Genomic DNA, 16097 nt, shown 5'->3' with positions numbered 1-16097 from the left:
TTCTTCAGAGCTTAGGGCGATGAAGCAACTCGGGCGATGGCTGGAGCGACGCTGGAGGAAGAGTCGTCACGAATCCGACTGAATACGGGCTAGAGCCCATTTTAGGGACTATGCCGTGGCGATGGGGGCAGCGAAGAAATGCTTTTTCTCCGCCTCCATTGCGTCTGCTCAGTGCAGACAAACAGAGCTGTTTCGTGTGGTGAAAACCTTGCTCCACACATCCCCCCAGACAATGGGGGAGGAGTCATCTACAGCTCTTTGTGATCGGTTTGCCTGTTGCTTTGCAGATAAAGTCGCTTGCATCCGTGCTGACCTGGACTCCAGAGTTTTGGCAGTTCCGGCAGACGTGCCTTTGGTACCATCTGGTCCCGTTGTGTTGGATTCTTTTCGGTTGGTGCGGCCTGAGGATGTGGACAAGATCCTCGGCAGTGTGCGGGCGACTTCATGCGCTCTTGACCCTTGCCCTTCATGGTTAATAAAAGCTGCCAGGGAGGGGACAGGCAGATGGTTGGAGGTGATCGTTAATGCTTCATTAAGGGAGGGCAGGATGCCATCGTGCCTCAAGGAGGCGGTGGTAAGACCACTATTAAAAAAGCCCTCCCTTGATCCCTCCAACCTGGACAACTATAGACCTGTGTCTAACCTTCCCTTTTGGGGCAAGGTGATGGAGCGTGTGGTGGCGTCCCAGCTGCAGAGGGTCTTGGATGATACGGATTATCTGGACCCTTTTCAATCTGGCTTCCGCCCTGGGTATGGGACTGAGACTGCCTTGGTCGCTCTAGTGGATGACCTACCCCGGCAACTAGACAGGGGGAGAGCGTCCCTGTTGGTTCTGCTGGACCTCTCGGTGGCGTTCGATACCATCGACCATGGTATCCTTCTGGGCCGCCTCTCGAGTATGGGAATCAGAGGCACTGCATTGCAGTGGTTCCGGTCCTTTCTTGAGGGGAGGGTCCCGAAGGTGGTGCTGGGGGACTACTGCTCGGCCCCGTGACCGTTGGCCTGTGGGGTCCCGCAGGGATCGGTCTTGTCCCCCATGCTGTTTAACATCTACATGAAGCCTCTGGGAGAGGTCATCCGGGGATTTGGACTGAGTTGTCAGCAATATGCGGATGACACTCAGCTCTATCTCTCCTTGTCATCTGATCCTAGGGAAGCGGTGGATGTCCTGAATCGGGGGCTGGAGGCCGTGATGGGGTGGATGTGGGCTAACAAACTGAAATTGAATCTGGATAAGACGGAGGTACTGTTGGTCAGTAGGAGAGCCAATTGGGATGAGGAGATTTTACCGGTTCTGGATGGGGTTGCACTCCCCTTGAAGGAGCAAGAACGCACCTTGGGGGTACTACTGGACCCGGCTCTGCTTTTGGAAGCTCAGGTGGAGGCAGTGGCCAGGGGTGCCTTTGCACGGCTTCGGCTGGTGTGCCAGCTGCGTCCCTTTCTCGAGAAGGCAGATCTGGCCATGGTTACCCACGCCTTAGTCACGTCGCGGCTGGATTACTGTAACGTGCTCTACGTGGGGCTGCCCTTGAAGAATATCCAGAAACTGCAGCTAGTCCAAAACGCGGCAGCGAGGGTGTTATCTGGAGCTGCCCGTTGGGAACATATCACCCCCATTTTGAAAGAGCTGCACTGGCTGCCGGTTCATTTCCGGGTCCAATTCAAGGTGCTGGTTTTGACCTTTAAAGCCCTTAACGGTTTGGGCCCGGGGTATTTGAGGGACCGCCTGCTCCCAAGGGTTGCTGCCCGCTTGACAAGGACATTTGAGGGGGCCCTGCTCCGGGTGCCGACAATGAGGAGGCCCGGCTTTCGTGCACTCGGGACAGGGCCTTCTCTGTTGCTGCCCCTAGACTCTGGAATGCTCTCCCGGTGGCCATTCGTTCCTCAGACTCCATCACGGCTTTTAAAAAGCTTTTAAAGACTTGGCTTTTTACCCAGGCTTTTACATGATCATTTTTACTGCGGCTTCTCTGTGTTTTTATCTGTTATGCTGTCGTGTTTTTATGCTTGTTTATATGTTTTTAGCTTGATGTTTTTATTGCTTGATGTTTTTACTACTTTTATTGTATGTTTTAATTTTTGTAAACCGCCTTGGGGTTTTCTTTTAATGAAAGGCAGTATAGAAATGTAAAAATAAATAAATAAATAAATAAAATATGAGGGCCTTTCATGAGTTTGTCAAAATAGATATGCTTTGCATTTCTACAACTTAAGACAACTGCTCTCATTAGGTTCCATGGTATTGTCAGATTCACATGTGCTCAGTTCAGGCAGCCAAGAGTATTCTATGGAAAGGTTGGGAGGAGGGCTGGGGAGGGAAAACCTCACAGTTTAGTTGACTGGAGAGGAGGAAGGCAGAGGTATGTATTTTAATTGCTTTCTGTGTGTGTTGTGTACATGTGCACATGCTGAAATACACATTTCTGACCTTTGGCTAGTTGAAAAAGGTGATAAGAGAGTAGGGAAGATCACTAAAGCCAAAAGAAGAATTTAGGTCATGAGGGAAACAGAGACAATTATATCTGGTTGGTGGGGAATGGTCGATGAACCGCTTGGCTCAGCAATGTCAAGAGCTATCTGAGCTACCTTGCAGGGTTGTTGTTGGGGATAAGCAGGGAGTGGAAGGGAATCACATTAGCTGTGCATTTTCTCTCTCAAGCTAAGCTACCTCACATTGTTGTTTGCAGGGGGGATACTTTTAAAAATAATAATCCAAATGCACAGAATCGGTTGTTGGAGGCACGGTTGAAACCCAATTTTGCCTAAGGTTCTTGTAGTGTTAATAGTTATATGTACTTATTTTTTTAAAAAACTGCATGCACAACTAGAATGCAGCCACCATACAATGCAGAAAATGTCCTTTCTCCATATAATAAGCAAAATATACACACATGTCACTCTTCAACTGATGATCCTTGAGTGATCTGGGAGTATCACACACCTGGGTGATGCACATGCGCAGCAGCTCCCATCAGAAGACTTTCAAAGCTCCATGTGACAATATTGCTCCTGCTTCGCACTCATGCATGTCCATTAGGAGTGGCGGTTAGAGTATCATTGGATTCAGTTCCTGGGCAACAATCGCAGTGCAAACGATCATCCACTGTGGAACAAGAAAAACTTAAGTAAGAAATATTAGAGTTTGTAATACATTCACCATCACTTTTCTCCCTATAGCAGGGAGGTTGGGTGGGAATGTGTATATCAGCATGTGAATACTTCAGACAAGAATAATCAGTTACAGGTAAGCAACCTGTTTATCCTTGATGTGATCCTAGTTGTATTCACACAACTGGGTGATTATTACCGGTAAGTTCCCTGTATTGGGTACAGGTTCTAGCTTACCTTTCATCTCCCATTATTGCGAAAGAATGAGGGTAGAATTCTATCTTGATTGATATGAAAGCTTGTATTGAATTTTTGGCAAGAAGTTCATGTCCGTATGTAGAACCACTTTCTCCTTGTGGAAGCGTATGTATGGGATATCAGCTCTTAAAGCCTTTAATTGTTCAGTCTCTTAGCTGTGGTCACTGCAATTAAAAATGCTGTCTTAAGTGACAGAAATATCAGTGATGTTGTTGCTAATGGTTCAAATGGGCAGTCTGTCAGATATGTCAGAGCTACTGAGAGACTCCATTGACAAATTGGCCTCTTTATTGATGGGTATACATTTCCTAATCCCTTCAGAAACCTTTTGCACAGTGGATGTGAAAATACAGTGGCGGAATCTACACCTACATGACAGATGGAGATTGCAGCCAAGTAAACTTTGACAATCCACGCAACTTTAAAGTGGATAGGTAACTGATGTGTTACTGATGTGTTGGTTGGTCTGAAGGACTTGTTTGCATAGGTCCATTTCCATTTTGCAACATGTGTTTTTCTTGTTGAGAGTCTCTTCTCATTGAATAATGAGAATAATATTGTCCACCATCACCTGAACTGTTTTTCCCTGTACCATAGGTCTGAATGTCTTGAGCTCATGACAATTTCCAGAAACCTGGGTTGAAAACGTATGCCTGTGGTCAAGTTCATGTTGTTTTTCCACCATAGGAGAGAGTGTTTCACCTTCATGAGGATGGTCAAATTTTGTGATTGGTCTCCTGTTTGAAAACTGAATACTATTGAAAACCAATGCTGTAGGGGACACATTCTCAACTTCACATGTTATACTGCTGCCATGCAAGAGGCCATCAGTCCTAGTAAAATCTGGATTTGGAGGGCCAAGTCTACTTGCTGTCCTATCTCTTGGAGATTCTGTCTGCAGGCAGGAAGGTTTTTTGTTGATCTGCATCTAGAATTGAAGCTATGAATAGTATGGTTCTTGTGGATTGCATCTTGGACTTTTTGTGGCTGATTCTTATACCCAACTTGTTCAGTAGTGTCAGCATATCTCACAAGGCCTATTGTAGCTGAGCAGGTGAATGTGCTATTAGTAACCAATTGTCGAGCTATAGGAAAAGGTGCATGCCTCATCCCCGTAGGTAAGCAACTATGACAGGCATACATTTGGTGAATACTCTCAGGGCATAGATATGCCGAAGGGCAGCACCTTGTACTGGTATACGTCATTCCCTACAGTGAATCTGAGGTATTTTCTCTGATCTGGGCATAAACCTATGTCGAAGTATGCATCTCAAATCTATGGCCGCAAACCACCTGTCTCCTATTAAAAGGGGTAGTATGGCTTTTATTGATACCATTCTGCATTTTGTCATTTGGATAAAGTCATTCAAAGCCCTCAGGTCTAGTAGTGATTGTATACCCCCATCTTTTTTTAGTAACTGAAATTATCTGGAATAGAACCCCCCTATTTGTTGATTTGGAGGAACTATTTCTATGACATCTTTCTCTAAGAGTGTCACTGTTTCCCTCTAATAGGGCTGGAGTTGATTTGGTATATTTTGATACCCTGAAAAATTGGCCTTCTGTAGAACTCTATTGCATAGCCATTCTTGACAACTGAAAATACCCACTTGCCCAATTTTATTTGCTCCCAAATTTGGATAGTGATCTGCTAGGAGTGGAACCTGAGATGTGGGTACCTGTGACAGGTGAGGGAAGGCATCAAAGGCCTTGTTTAGCTCCATCACCTAGTTTCTGGTGGGAACACCTTGTTTTGTTCGTTGTACATAGAGTCAACTCTGTGGCCTTCCTGATTTCCTGTATTTTCTTTTATCCTGTCCGTTTGTATTGTTGCCTGTATCTCATAGGGTTGATTGGAAGAGTAAGGTTGTTTTGGTTTAGCAGAATAGCTTTGATGATTTGTTAGTGTTGGGAATTCTCTCTGGTAAGAGATACCCTTCTATTACAGCAGAGTGCACTCACGGAGGCACAATGCAGCAGAGTCTGCCTAAGCATGTGTGTATGCTGAGAGTAAAAGAAACTTGGAGCCAGTTCATAGTTTCAAATCAATATAAGGAGTCTGTATTGGAGAACTCCATTCTAGATAGGAAAGTGAAGAGATAGGATCTCTAATTTAGCTAGCTAGCTGGATGCAGAGGGATGGTTTCTGCATCTCTGCACACATGGTGCAGGGAGAGAGGAGCGTGCGTGTTGCAAGGGAGAAGAAAGGGGAAGGGGAAAAGGAAGAGGCAGGCAGGCAGGAAGTCCCTAAGAGTATCAATCTACATATCAAAGGGATAGTGTCAGAGCAGTAGAGAAGGGATGACCCATGTCTTGATCCCTCTAGCCCTCTGACTCACTAATTTGTCCCCTTCTGTCACTGAGGCAAAAGCCAGTGCAGAGTCCTTCACTTTCAACACTTAGAACCGCAAATGTCAGCTTTGATTTCTTCAACTTTTCAAGTGTGTCATCAGTTTCTTTGCTAAAGAGGCCTTCTCCCTCAAATGGAGGATCCTCTGGTTTCTCTTGTGTTTCATATTATAATGCAGAGGGGCAAAGCACTATCGCTCCTGCCAGGTTTTTGGACTCACAATCCATTACATGTTTAACTGTGCTGATTTGTTGCCTGGTAATGTCTGCTGATTTCACTTAGAAATTCCTTGATTTTACATTCAGCATTCTCTGGATACCTTTTTTTTGGCTGTCTCTTGAAGTTGTTCCCATAGAGCATGTTGGTACCTAGACATACATGACATATAACTGGCAATACACATCAACAGTGTAGAGGTGGAATCGAATCTACAATACAATCTATCCCATCTAATTTCCATCCTTCGCTGTCCACAGGGGCTGTATTTCCCCTGTTGGACTTGGATGATGAGATGCAGTCTACTACCAAAGAACCTGGATGTGGGTGTTTGAAGAGGTACGTGCAATTTTCTTCTTGAACCTTGTACATATCAGCTTCGCTGAGGCGATGTCCTCATGAGCTCTCTTTTTTACCTTGTTCTTAACTTCAATATCGGACACGGGGCAGGCACCGAAGTCAAAGTAGCCATTGAGGATGAAGTTGTAGATGTTGTGGTCAACTTCGAGGGACGCAAAGCCAAATTTTACAGGGGGTCTTTCAGACATAATTCCCAATTTTTGTGGGTTTGCTTGGAAATGACAGGTGGATTTGGCATACATTAATTTTGTGTTCCTAGGCAAGACACAATAGACAAAGCTCATGTCGGTTTCAGGTAGGCAATTTTGCTTTTCATTTTTCACAGTGTTCAAACGTTTTCTTTTCAGTCATGTATGTCAAAATATGCTCTGGCAACAGAGTGGGTGGACAGTTAAAACAAACCGTTTTCTCTCTTTCTTACACAGGTCCTTGACATAAAAACTCTCAAGAACCGGAGCTGTTGTTTCCTGATGCTGCTGCTGTGGTGGTTGGAAAAGAATTGAATCCAAGGACACTCTAACTGCCACTCCTAATGGAAGCGGATAAGCACAGAGTGGAGCAAGAGCATCGTGTGGAGCTTTGAAAGTGGCAGCTGCACATGTGCATTGCCCAGTTGTGTGAATACAACTGGGATCACAGCAAGGGTCTTCAGTTACAGGTAAGCAACCTGTTTTTCTGTGTTTTATTACATAAGAAAAATAGTTATATGCTCCTCCACCCCATTTAAAACAAGTCACAACTTTTTTTGATGTTTGTCAAAGTTGTAGCATGTTTTAAACCCAAGCACTCATGCTTGCTTCTTTATTATGCATGGCAGTGCTAAAGGCATAGAATTTATTATTATGCCATAATGTTATTATTCAATGTCAATGCTAAAGGCATAGCTTACAATGCTCGTATTTTCCTTGTTTTAAACACACTTATAGCACTGTTCACACATTATGTTCAACACTCTTACAATGAGTGCAAAGTGTACACTGGTACAAATCTGTACACAGGTACAGTTATTAATATTTTATGCTGAACCCAGGTACAGCAGTTTACTTCCTATCTGTACCCTGCATTTCAGGGACCTGTACTTGGCTTAACATTTAAAATGAACACAAGAACAGTCATGCATACAAAAGCATATATGAGTGTATAGACTCATATACACTTGTACAACATAATGTCTGAATAGGGCTTGTGTGGTGGATGTGGTATCCCCCATTATAAAAAGCAAGGAAATTCAATTAAAGCAAGAGCCCTTTGGTTTACAGGGATGTTTATGGGTGTGGCAACTCCAAATGAACTGCAAAAAGCAAAGAATCCCGATGGCCCATGATGTTCACCCCTTGGGAGCATGAGACCTGATGTCCAGTCTGAGATATTGTATTGGCCTACAAAATCATAACCATGGAAACACAAGTTGGCTATGTCCTTCATGCTCCAATCCATTGTCTGCCTAGGCTGGTGGCAGCAGCCAAACGGCTGGAACATTTGATAATGTGTGCCTCTGAGCATATGGTGAATTCTGTCACCTCTTTTACTAATTGTGCTGATTGTAGGTGTTGCCTGCTAAGGTAACAGCACTCACCATATGCTCAGAGGTACATTACCAAATTCTTCTTAAACACTGCTGTAATATCCAGTTATGATGTTGTAGGCCAGTACAATATTTCAGACTGGACATCAGCTCTCAAAGCATGGTCATGGCATGAACATCATGGGCCACTGAATTTTTGGAGCTGCTATGCCCATAACTATCCCTTAAAACCAAAGAGGGGTGGTGGGGTGTTGTTGTTGTTGTTGTTTTCGGGGGGGGGGGTGCTTTAATTGATTTTTAAAAAAATTATCCTAAATGGAATGGGAAAATCCAGAATATATCTGCCATAACATAATCAGTTACTGAATGGATGAGCTGAAGGATTGGGTTTTTTTTGTTTTTTTAAACACCTTGTTAATTACCTTCCTGTAAAATAATAACTCAAGGGAGGAGTAAAGAATAATAAAATAGTTCTTGCAATCCTGGACGTGGTTGCCAACATTCAAGTTTTACTGCTTTGGATCATGAATTTTGGTCACTGCTAATTCCTAGAGTTGCTTGCAAGCTGAGATTAGGTTTTTGACAATGCCACAAGATGGCTGGTTAGAATCAACGAGTCTGAACCTGTACAGTCTGCTTCAGCAGTGCTTCCTGACACTTTGGATTGATTTTAGGATGCTGTGATTACTCATGACTGAAGGGGGTGAGGGGGAGGAGAGAGTGTGAGATACAAGGTCATACATTCGTGGCAGCAATTACTCTAACCTCTAGTGGACAGCAGCAGGGGGAGCTCCAATCTGCTCCAAAGCCTGCTAGGTGAAAGAAACAGAAGAAAAACTTACACAAAATGTGTTTGCTTTGCCAGCTGCCACGTTCATGACTTGACTTGCATCTAAACCAAATTAAAAGAAAAGGGGAGAGGGGAGCACACAACACTCTATGATGAGAAGAATCTGTGGGCTTCTTAGACCTGGAAGCTCTCTGGAAAACTCTTTGGGTACAGGGCACATCATGCTTTTCTAGGCACATCCAGCTGCTAGGCAGGATGATACTTATTTTATCAGGATACATATATTTGGAAGGGTCTGCTGGATTCTTATCTCCAAAACCAGAACTTAGTAGATCTCCAGCTTCTGAAATTGCTGCCACACAGATAGTTTAATGTGAAATTGCCATCCTTTGTTCGCTCACTTCTTACAGAGGATCCAGACAATATCAGTGCCACAGTTAACCCAACACATTCCAGTGTTTTCTGTGTTGTCCTCCTATCTTTTTAAATTTAACATACAGTTGCAGTACCAGCCAACCTGCCTCGTGTAGATTGGGCAAAGCACCTTTGAAACTTTGTTTTTCAGTTCATGGTTCAAATAGTTAGTTAGTTAGTTAGTTAGTTAGTTAGTTAGTTAGTTAGTTAGACAGACTATCTGTCTAACTATCTATCTGTCTGTCTGTCTATCTATCTATCTTCTTCCTTGTTCCTTATTAAGTGCAGCAACATTTTTATTAATGAATATAGCCTCATAGAAAAATAGAATTTTGGAGTTGGAAAATACCTTGGAGATCTACAGCATCCCTGACAGATGCCTGCCCAGCCTCCATTTGGAAACCTCCAGAGCCCACCGCTGCATGAGGCAGGCTGTTCCACTGCCACATAGTGCTTACAGTTAGGAAATTCTTCCTAATGTCTAGCCTAAAGCTACTTCCTTGTAATTTCAACCCACTGGTTCTAGTCCTGCCTTCAGCAGCAACAGAGAACAAGTCAATTCCCCCTTCTTTGTGACAGCTCTTCAGATATTTGAAGACAGTCATTATTTTCCCCCTTAGTCTCCTTTTCTCCCAGCTGAACATGCACATCTCCTTTAACTGTTCCTCATTGGACTTAGTTTCAAGGCCCCTCACCATCTTCTGAACAGTTTATCAATATCTTTCTTAAAATGCAGGGCATAGAACTGGACACGGTATTCCAACTGAAGTCTGACTAGCGCAGAACAGAGTGGAACAATTACAGGTGGATCTCAGAATCCATAGAGGTTTGGTTCCCCAGTTCTAGTGTGGATAACAAAACTGTGGATACTGAGGCTTTGGGGAAATGGGGAAAGAGAGGTTAGGTTCCCGAAGGTCACAGATGGAGTGGGGGGAGCAAAAATGGCTGTAGAAACATGGGGGAAAGTTGTCTACCATGCTCTGTGTCCCCTGCATTCCAGAAATGCCCACCCCCCCAGACATGCCATGCCACCACTTTGGGGCAGAAAATCACCCCCCCTTTTCTTCTAAAAAACAGCTAAAATGGCCCTTTAAAGTGGGGGAAAGTTGCTTACCATGCTCTGTGGGTCTCCCACATTCCAGCAATGCCCTCCAAGAGCCACCAGGACAATACAAACTGAGCAAAGAAGCACATTTTAAAAGTGATGATTCTCTTTATTGAGCAGGGGGAGAGCAACTGACCCTATCCAGCCCCAGGACAACATCCCTCCAATGGCTATTGCTGGTGTCTATCTTATTATTCTTTTTAGATTGTGAGCCCGTTGGGGACATTAATCCATCTTTAATTATTTTTATTTCTCTGTGTAAACTGCTTTGGGAACTTTTGTGGAAAAGTGGTATAGAAATAATATCGTTGCCGTCCATTCTGCTGTTTTTGGGTGGAAAACCATGCCCCTCATTCTTTTTTTTAAAAACTGTGAAAATAGCCCTAGAAACATGGAGGAAAGTTGCCTACCATGCTCCGTGGGTCCCTCGCATTCCAGCAATGCCCCCATGACTCTTCATTCTGCTGTGTTTCAGCAGAAAATCACGGGTTTTACACTTTTTTCTTTTAAAACAAGGCCACAAAATGGCCCCTGCACTCAAAATGGTGGCTGGAAATGACCTCGGAGATCATTTCTGGTCACTCCTGATCCACGGATACAACCCTCATATACCAAGGTTGGATGTCAATCACCCAACCACGGATCTGCAGAACTGCGGGTGCCATATCCGCAAGTAATGAGGTTCTGTACTACTCTTGATCTGGACACTGTATTACTGTTAATGCATCCTAAGATTGCATTTGCTTTTTTTAGAACTGCATGACACTGCTGGCTCATGTTCAACTTGTTGCCCACTAAAGCACCTGAGCTCCTTTTACATGTACTGATGCCATGAGAAGAGGGCCCTAAAATACATCTTTTTACCCAGACTTTTGGCCATGGGTAACCAGGAGACCCAAATTCGGATCCCCATTCAGCCGTGAAACCCAAATGGCCAAACCTTTGGCCAGTCACTTATCTCTCAGGCTAATCAGTCTCACAGAGTTGTTGTGGGGATAAACTTAACTATGTACACTGCTCTGGACTCCTTGGAGGAAGAGTGGGATGTAAATGTAAACAAATAAATAAAATATCATTTTATCATATTTTATTTTCATCATGTAATTAATTGCTTTTAACTATTTATTTTATTCTGTTCTTAAATTATCTGTACACTGCCTAGATGTGGTATAAAAATGTAATTATAAATAAATAAGCCAGGTCTCCCCCAACCTGTATTTGTGCATTTGATTTTTCTTACTCAGGTGCAAGGGTTTACATTTGTCTTTGTTGAACTTCATCTTGTTGGATTTGATATTTGAACCTGTCCAAATCAGACTGAATCTTGATTCTACCTTCTAAGATGTTATGTAGCCCCCTCTCAGTTTTGTGTCTTTTGCAGATGTAATAAGCATCCATTTTGTTCTTTCCTCCAGGTATGAAGATGCTGAATGCCAGGACAGAGCCCTGTAGCACTGCACATGATATATTCCTCCAGGATGATGTGGAGCCATAATTGAGTACTCACTGGATACAGCTCTTCAACCAGTTGTGAACCCACCTAACAGTATTATCATCTAGCCCACATTTAACCAACATGTTTATCACAGGAGATTTGGTCAAATGCTTTGCTGTAATCAAGATACACTATGACCACAGCAGTGCCATGTTCTGATAAACTAGTAAGTGTGTTGAAAAAGGAGATGGAATTAGTCTGGCATGACTTGTCCTCAACAAATCTATGCTGGCTCCTACTATTCACCAGATTCTTTTCTAAGTGCTCTCAGACAGACTGCTTAATAAAACCATTCCAGAGAAAAATTCCTCCAGTATTGGGAGTTGATTCAATACCATACCAAATTGTATCAGTATGGTATTGAAATGATTGGTCCAATCGGATGGTGGAAGTGGGGCTTATGTTAAGCTGAGAGTGAGCTTCTGCAAAGAGTGGCTCCTTTGACTTGCCGACCTGGTATGAAGGTTGTGGATTTCACACATTATCTTGATAGGGTGGCAGATAGTGTTGGAGAGGAGTCAGCAGCCATGATGCATGATTTGGGACAATGTAAATGTTGGTATTCTGCAACCTTAATACAATTGCAGTTGTACAGGGAGTGAAAGCAGTTCCCAAGGACAAGATAAGGAGGGAAGGGGAGAAATAGCTTGGTGGAATGTGGATGAAGGAAGGGTGAGAGGTGGGGGGAAGAAGAAAGGAATAGAGAAAGAGAGAAAACTAACAGTGGTTTAATACCATTCCATATGCTGACATTTGTGATGCCAAAGAAGCAATGAGGTGCCAATACAACACTAAGTTCTGTGGCACATCATGTGCTCACCAGTGATGTAGTTGCAAATTCAAAAGTGCAGGTGCTCTCCATGACAGCCTTCATGGCCATGCCCACTTCAATAGCCAGAGAAGCCAAAAGGTACCGGCACTCCATCCCTGTGTGTCCCCCTTCCACTACACCCCTGGTGCTCACAGCTAGCAAAGAAGAGCACTGGGTTTCACAGGCAGTCAGGCACAAGGGTTAGCTCACAGCAAGCTCACATAGGGAATGGCCCAGCCTCAAAGGCTCTTAAATTTCATGCGGGAGTCTACAGCACCTTAGGCAGTGAGGGACGGGGATGGTCCCATGGGGACTGTACACAAAACATGATTCAAAGACTCTGGGGTCAGTCTAGGGCAACTCATTGCAGGCCTTCCCACAACAGGCGCATGCATGGAATGCTCAAGGATAGTGATTTCAGCTCAGTGAAGCCCAACTAGTGATTCAGCTCAAGGGGAAAGAGTTTGAAAGGTGTAGGTACTCAGCTTAGCTAGGGCAGTAGAGGGCAGTGTCTGCCACCAGGCTCCCATGACAGGACTTTGGCAGAATCCAACCCAGAGATCAATGCAGTTCTGAAGTCCAGATTTTTTAAAGGGTTCATTCTTATATAAAGTTTTAATGTGGGTAAACATTAAATTACAAAGGGGATTTCCAGGTACTGGACATGGGATGAGTGTGGAGGTGGCTATTCAGAGGAAGAACAGAACAAAAGGACATAACTGATGTAGGACTTGATTGCATTCTAGGGTGTTTATTTCTCAGGGGACTCTTTAAATTCTTTTTGGGGACTGTGTCAAAACCCTAGTTTTATTAAGGCATAGGATTTGGTGCAGGGGGCAGGGTACATCACCTTTCGCCAAGCAACTTTTGCACTGGTTCAGTATTAGCATCACACTGCTGTTTGATTCAACAGAGGCCAGGGTTTCATCTTGACATCAAACACTTGTCCATGCTCTGCTTCCTTGCTTCTATAGGAACCCAGAGTTCCCCAAAGAGCAGGGAGGAGACATCTGATAACAGCTCAGCCTGTTAAGCATAAGAACCATTCTAGGGGTACTTTTCACCCCCCGCCAAGCCACTTCCAAGAGGACAGCTGCAGGTGAGGAAAGAAGAACCAAAGTGATACACCTTTCTATTGTGGCAGACAGGTGTGCTTAGTGTAGATATGAGGTGGTGAGAGAGGTGACTCTTAATCTGGGTTACTTTGCAGGTATCTCTATTCACTTGGGCCTATGTCATCAGTTTAAAAGAAACCACATTCTAGCTAGTTTCCCCCTGAGAATATCCTAGCCTAAGGAGTTACTCTGCCCAACTAAACAACCAGATGACTTGTCTGAGGAGGAGCTTTGTGGATCTTGTGCCATCCATGGCAAAGACAGAAATGATTTGACTCTCTTCATTGTCAATCCACTCAGAAAGCCAAGGTCTTTGCTCGTGACTTGAATACAGTTGGAAGAAAGCCACTTGCCACAAGTGCAATTAATGAATACTGGCATGCATCATGGAAATGATTTCTATTTCCTTGCAGAAATCCACAGCATGCATAACTCAAAACAGCTTGAGGGGCAATGAAAAAAGTTACCTTCTGTCCCTACCACCTTCTATTCGTTGAATGAGGAACAATGGACAAGCAGGAGGTTTGTGGCTTATTTTGAAAGGGAATGTCTGTGATCAAAGGCAACTCAAATGAAGTCTGCGTTTTCTCATATGATAGGAGGTTGTTGCTTGCTAATGAGGAAGCAAATTCCTCAATCAAAATACATACTGAGCTGAGTAGTTGGAAGGATCACTCCCCTCAATGGGCTTTTTAATTATTTTGTTTTATACTGAAAATCAGCAGGAAAGGGGAAAGGAAAATTATAGGCTTGCCTCAAACGCTTCTGCTCTGGATTGAAGGAGCTAAAAGCTAAAGAGTATGTCCTGCTATATTTTCCTCTCAAAGAGCACAGTATATCCTTATGCATATTTATGAATCCTGACACATCCAGAATGGATGGTAAAAATGATAAGCAAAGAGAGCAGAGAAACCAGGCCAGATAAGGCAAAGCTTGGGCTAGACAAGCAATTTCTGCTCAGTATTTGTGTGACCATCAACTTTTGTATGCTGTGAAATTTTAAGGCAAATTTGGTGGTTTCTGCTTACCGAAACATCCAAGGAATTTAAAGGGAAACCAAAAGAGTTTCAATAAAACTAGCAAAATGTTTCAATTGTGGGCAGACAGTGGGAGGTCAGCGCCACTGTGAGACACCACCAGTTTTCACCTAAAGCAATATTATGAGGTAGATGGATAAGTTTTCTGCTCAGAAGAAACAGCCAATGAACTCTGGGGACAGAAAAGGTGACTAACAAAACTGGGTTCTGCCAACTGGGATTAATATCCTGCCTTTAACTGATGGAGTTCATAGCTCTAGCTGTAGCTATTACTAAAAGATGGTCTTGGTCTGCTCTTCAAGCATTCATCAGTTGTGAAAGCAACTAGTTGGCAGGTCTAGTCTAAACCAAAGATTGTCAGCTATGCAAAAACAACTAGTTTTGACAAGCATTGGGGAGGGCAGGAGAGATAGTATGTGGCCAACAAGCCATGGATGGACCAGGATCCATGAATTTGACAAGGCTAGACTAGCCTTTAGACTAGGGACTTTGGCACAAGGTACAGAACTCCTTGCTGTGGATCATACCACAAATGTTGCCCATCCCCAAGGAAAACCATGTATTCATGTCTGTAGTTGGATTTTTAGTCCTCGGGATGAGTAACACAAAATAGAAAGTAGGGATGTGCACAAACTGTGGTTCAAAGTTTGAGCACTTTTTGGGCAGGGGGACCAGGAACTTTAAGGAAAAAGGAGAGCAGGTCCTTACCTGCTCTCTGCTGCCCCGTGCAGCTTTCTGCTGGGGTGGTGTGCATCCCTAGAAGCCCCACATGGCGTCTGCACAGCCAGGTAAGGACCTGCTCTCCTTAAAGTTCCCAGCCCCTCTGCCCAAATAGTGCTCAAACCACGGTTTGTTCACATCTCTAATTGAAACACACAACAAAATCAACATAAAGTGACTCAGAAATGGACAGTGGAGATTTTTGGGCTCCAGTGCACTGACACCTTTAATGTCAGCATAGTGAAGTGAGGATCCTATACTGTACAGTCCCAGCAGCAAAGTTAAGGTGGGGGGAGCTTCTTTAGACAAGAGCATGTCTAAAGAATAACTTCTTTAGACTTGTCCATGGGCAACACTACCAAAGCACAACAATCACAGCAAATAGCTACTTTTGGGGAGCTATTTTCAATAGGACAGTGGTTCAGGGGAATTGTTACCTCCCCCTTCCCACATGTCACAGCCTTGAGTTATGTTGAATTTGTTGGAAGTGAAGGACTTTGCGCTGTCTCTTGTCTCGAAGACAGTGGAGGACAGACTAGTGAGTCAGAGGGCTAGAGGGTCAAGACATTGGTCATCCCTCCTCTACTGCTCTGACACTATCCCTTTGGAATGTAGATTGCTACGCTCATGGACACTTCCTTCCAGCCACTTCCTTCCTCTCTCTCTCCTCTTCCTGTTCTTTCTACCTTGCAACATGCAAGCTCTCCTCTCCCTGCACCATGTGTGCAGAGATGCAGAATCCATCTGCATCCAGCTAGCTAGCTAGATTAGAGATCCTAACTCCTCACTTTCC

The 16097-nt window shown here is 43.9% G+C and overlaps 1 long non-coding RNA gene across 1 annotated transcript; it reads left to right on the top strand.

Moving 5' to 3' along the window:
- The first annotated feature begins 6191 nt into the window (after positions 1 to 6191).
- Positions 6192 to 11683, top strand: LOC128322436 (uncharacterized). The gene is made up of 3 exons (XR_008305713.1): positions 6192 to 6271; positions 6718 to 6950; positions 11542 to 11683. It is a non-coding gene; the product is annotated as an uncharacterized LOC128322436 (long non-coding RNA).
- Positions 11684 to 16097: the final 4414 nt, after the last annotated feature.

Source organism: Hemicordylus capensis, chromosome 4 (genome assembly GCF_027244095.1).
Source record: "Hemicordylus capensis ecotype Gifberg chromosome 4, rHemCap1.1.pri, whole genome shotgun sequence".
NCBI classification, from domain to species: Eukaryota; Metazoa; Chordata; class Lepidosauria; order Squamata; family Cordylidae; genus Hemicordylus; species Hemicordylus capensis.
Note: the sequence above shows the minus strand (reverse complement) of the source record. Positions and strands in the feature narration are given on the sequence as shown.